The sequence below is a fragment of the Octopus bimaculoides genome, chromosome 2 (assembly GCF_046866305.1).
Source record: "Octopus bimaculoides isolate indiv1 chromosome 2, ASM4686630v1, whole genome shotgun sequence".
Lineage (NCBI taxonomy): Eukaryota > Metazoa > Mollusca > Cephalopoda > Octopoda > Octopodidae > Octopus > Octopus bimaculoides.
Window position 1 is genome coordinate 126169265 of NC_142929.1, and position 5000 is coordinate 126174264.

The following is a 5000-nucleotide window of genomic DNA, read 5'->3' on the forward strand; positions in this document are numbered from 1 at the left end:
AAATAGTAACTATACAAAAGTGAATATAGAGATATGTTGGTAAATGAAGAAGTATAATCATAAATATACTGATATAATAATAAATATCCTTGCTATTGTCATTATAATAATAATAATTATTATTATTGTTATTATCATTATTATTAAACGTGGTGAGCTGGCAGAATTGTTAGCATACTGGACAAAATGCTTAGCAGTATTTTGCCCATTACTATGAATTCCGCTGAGGTCAACTTTGCCTTTCATTCTTTCAGGGTCGATAAATTAAGTCCCAGTGAAACACTGGGGTTGGTGCAATCGATTAGTCCCCTCCCATCAAATTTCAGGCCATGTGCCTATAGTAGAGAGGATCATTATTATTATTATTATTATTATTATTATTATTATTGTTGTTCACTTTTCCAGGCTTGCCTGTGTCAAACAGAGTTATTTGAGGCAGATTTTTTTCAGTCAGATGCTCTTCCTGTTTCCAAACTTCACCCGTTTCCAAGCAAGGTATATTTCCCCATGGCCAGACATCTTTCTGCAGGATATTAGAAATGAACGACACTGCTTGTATGACAGTGACACTCATTTACAACTATTACGTGGTTGTCAAGGCAAAGAAACACAAACACACACTCAGATACACATTCAAACATAAATATGCATGCATGTATGTCTGTACAAGCGATAAGCTCTTTCTGTTTCCATCGACCAAATCCATTCACAAGGCTTTGGTTGACTCAGAGACACTTGTTGAGGATGCCATAGTGGGACTGCATCCAAAACCATGTGGTTAGGAAGCAAATTTCTTAACCACACAAGAATGCCAGCACCCTAAATATAAAAGTATAAGAGTGAACATAAGGATTATATAATAAATATAGAAGAATAATAGCAAATAGATATTTATATAGAGAGAGCAACAGAGTGGTGTAGGCATCACAGAATCTGTACAGATGATCAGCTTGTACTTTCCTATTTCATCACATTATAAAATGCTACACTAGAAGGGTTTAACATAGTTGTAACATGTTGTATGAATGAATAAATTACAAGGTCTTACATTATATATACAAGTTGTCTGTTAATTTGGTTTCTGAATATTTGATGTCATTTTATTCTATTCACTCATGGATAACCTAATAAAAAAATAAATGTATATGTTGCTTTGTAAAGGGGTATTTCAATAAGAGGGTATTCAGCTGTCGTTCATTAGAAAGTTAAAAAAAATAAACAAAAAAACCCTAATTTAATAACCAGATTCCTTTTGGCTGTTTCTACATTATTACATAAACAAATCACATAAATTAACTTAATTTCAACTTGACATGTCACTCGGTTATACAAGAAATCTTCCCTCTATCCACAAATCATGATTCATAATCTAACTTGGCATTAAATAATTATATTTTAACCTAATTTTCATAGGCCCAGTGCTAAATTAATGATTTGACCAATAAGCACAAAACAATATGAAATATATTGACTCTGTCCCATTACACATCAACTGTACGTGTTGTGGGATGCTGAAAATGCATAAACTGATAACACAATACATAATATCTGCTCTGAGTGTCCATAATCATCCATGGTATGTTCGGGACACACTCTTCACTGCATATTCTTTCTCCACAGAGAATATCTGGAGATTTAATAATCGACAGTTTTACAAGTTGGCCCACAACTTGTCCAGTTGTCTGTCACAAATATGGTACCTTAGGCAAGTCTGTTCTACTATAGACCCAGGCTGACTAAAGCCTTGTAAATGAATTTGGCAAATAGAAACTGATTAAAGAAGCTCATCATATGTGCATGTGTGAGTGCAAATGTTGTGTGTGTGTGTGTGTGTGTATGTACACTCTCTTTGTCTTACTCTCTGACTCACTCTTTTTTCCTTTTCTTTCTAGCAAATATCTTCTCGACAGCAAGACATCTATCTCTGTCCCTCTACACTTATGATCTTCCACCAATGACACAAAACCACCTCCTTCAATACTACTATCCCTTCCCAGTTGAAGGATTTTCGTCTTCCAAGTTACTTGGAGACCTTGTCATAAAAAGCACCAGTACAATCTGTAAAGTGGTTGACATTCCTATTGATGCTGGTGCCACATAAAAAGCATCCAGTACATTTCTAACAAGTGATTGGCATTAGGAAAGGCATCCAATTGTAGAAACTATGCCAAAGAGGACAGTAGAGCAGGATGTAGTCTATGTACTTATCCTTTCCTCTCAAACCGTCTGATTTATGAAAGCATGAAAATGTAGATGTTCAAACGACAATGATGATGATAATGACTATTAATATTATTTCTAGTTTTAGAACATGACCATCAGTTTTAAGGGGAGAGGAAAGTTGGTTACATCAACCACCATGCTTAAATTGATACTTATTTTATTGACCCCGAGAGTATGAAAGGTAGAATTGATCTCAGTAGCATTTGAACTTGGAACATAAAGAGCCAGAACAATGACTTAATATAACATGAATATAACCAATTGTTTCTAGTATAGAAAGAAGGCTTGAAATATTGGGGTAGTAGTTAGTTAATTATATTGTCTAGTACTTGACTGACACTTTTATTGCATCAACCTCCAGAAAGATGAAAGGCAGAGGCAACCTTGATGGGATTTGAACTTGGGGCATAAAGAGCCATGTGTGTGTGGGATGAGGAGGAGCACACAAAGCATTTTGTTCAATGTGCTAACAATTCTGCCAAGCCACTGTCATTTTCTGCCAATAATAATACAGCTAATGTATGAATAACAAACAATATAGCTGAAAGCAATTAGGGAAAGAGACTACAGAGCAAAGCATTAACAACTGTATCAATTAAAAGAATTGCCAATTATGCACTTATACTAATAATCTGTGGCCAATGCCAACACACTTCACATAGAGGTTGTACACTGGGGAAGTAAGTTATGAATATCATGGAAACTAATTCCCCTACTCCTCTGCAAATTTTAGTAACCTTGCATGTAAATAATAAATTAATTATTCATGAGGCAACAACTATAGAAGCCTACACAAGTGAGAAGACATTAGTTTGCATAAATAAAGCAGTTATTTCCTCATTGACTGAACTATCCTTAAAATAGGCTTGACTCTGTTAATTTGCCAGTATATTTAGTATAGAACGTAGTTTTGTGATAAGCTTATGTAACACTTGCATAATATATAATATTCCTTTGTGTGCATGCAGAGACACAGAGATACAAGCAAGGCTGCGTGGTTAAGAAGTTAGTTCATTAATCATGTGGCTTAAGTTCAGTCCCAAAGTATGGCACCTCAGGTGTCTTCTACTACAGCCTCAGGTTGACCAAACCCTTTTGAGTGGATTTAGCAGGCAGACACTTAAAGAAGTCTGTTTGTGGAAGACCAGCAGTCATCCATGTAAACCAAATACCCCTTTCCTCACCACTGATGTTGTACAAGGGAAAGGCAAAGGCTGATACAGCATGGCACCAGTGATGTTACAACTCATTTCTACAGCTGAGTGGAGCGGAGCAATGTGAAATAAAGTGTCTTGCTCAAGAATACAACACACAGCCCAGTCTGGGAATCGAACTCCTGACCTCACGAGTGTAAGCCCTACACTCTAACCACTGAGTCAATGCTTTCATATGTGTGTGTGTGCGTGCATGTGTCTGTGTGTTATGTTCTGAGTTCAAATTCCGCCAAGGTCGACTTTGCCTTTCATCCTTTTGGGGTCGATTAAATAAGTACCAGTTATGCACTGGGGTTGATATAATCGACTTAATCTGTTTGTCTCTCCTTGTTTGTCCCCTCTGTGTGTAACCCCTTGTGGGCAGTAAAGAAACAAGATAGATACATTTCTTTTATTAGCCACACAGGGCTCAACGAAGATGGGACAAATACAATGTAGAGCTTTTCTTTTTGGGAGGGGGAAGGAAAAAAAAGGGGGGGTCGATCAAAAGGGATCGTAGGAAGGAAAAGGGGGTAGTTCGATCAAAAGGGATCAAAAGGGATCAAAAAAAAAAAAAAAAAAGGGCGATCAATAGGGATCGTGTATCACACAGTAATGTTCTCGTGTAAAAGGAGGGGAGGACAGTTTAGGTTTGGCCGTGGAAAAAAAAGCCTACGGAAAAGACCACGGTAACCTTGGTCAATATTCTCATTGAAGAAACTATAACAGTAAGTGACTCTCTTTTGCCTTTTTGTTTTCTTTTTTTTTCTTGGATTTTTTTTTTTTTTTTAGTTCATAGGGTTATGCTCAAGATGGCTCCGTCGTTCACACGTGCCATCCTTGCTACATTCACCCATCTTTTTTTGAAGCATTCACTAGACAAGACTTCCCTTTCTACTCTCACCTTCCTCTTCAGGTGATACTTGAAGAAGTTGATGAGAGATTGCCCAGAGAGGAAAGTCTTTGTCTCTAGACCTTTCAGACGCGTCCACCATACACATTCTTTCGCCATAGCCACAAGTACGATGAAACAAGATAGATAGATAGATAGATAGATAGATAGATAGGTAGATAGATAGATAGGTAGATAGATAGATAGGTAGATAGATAGGCATGTGTGTATGTGTGCATTTTTGTGTTGGTATGAGATTGTATTTCCCTCTCACATTCATTCACTGGTTGTTAAGAAAGGGTAATGTTTGCTTTCAGCCCATCATGGAAGCATGTCCGGGATTCTTGATGTGTTGTGAGATTTTTTTTATATTTAAAATGTTCATTGAATACAGAGATTCATTTGTATTCAGTTTCTCATGTAAACATTTCTGGGCTGTTTACTGTTTGATAGACTGGAAGAGACCATTATCGCTCTAGGAAACAGGTGAGAGTTGGCAACAGTAGGGGTGTCTGGCTGCACAAAATATTTGCATCAATGGTCTCTTGTCTGACCCATGCAAGTATGGGAAGTAGACATTAAAACAATGATGAAGTGATCATGAGGATGATATAAACACACATATATGTGTATATTTTAATATATATATATATATATATATATATATATATATATATATATATATATATATA

At 36.4% G+C, this 5000-nt stretch overlaps 1 protein-coding gene across 4 annotated transcripts in view; it reads right to left on the reverse strand.

Moving 5' to 3' along the window:
- LOC106867206 (uncharacterized) overlaps positions 1-5000 on the reverse strand; it is a 96827-nt gene that overhangs the window by 21755 nt on the left and 70072 nt on the right. Inside the window, exon 2 of one of the 4 annotated variants that reach the window (XM_014912014.3) lies at positions 1049-1124. The exons of the other annotated variants lie outside the window; for them this stretch is intronic. The gene's annotated coding sequence lies outside the window, so the exon portion shown is untranslated. The remainder of the gene's footprint in view (positions 1-1048; positions 1125-5000) is intronic. 4 annotated transcript variants of the gene reach the window in all.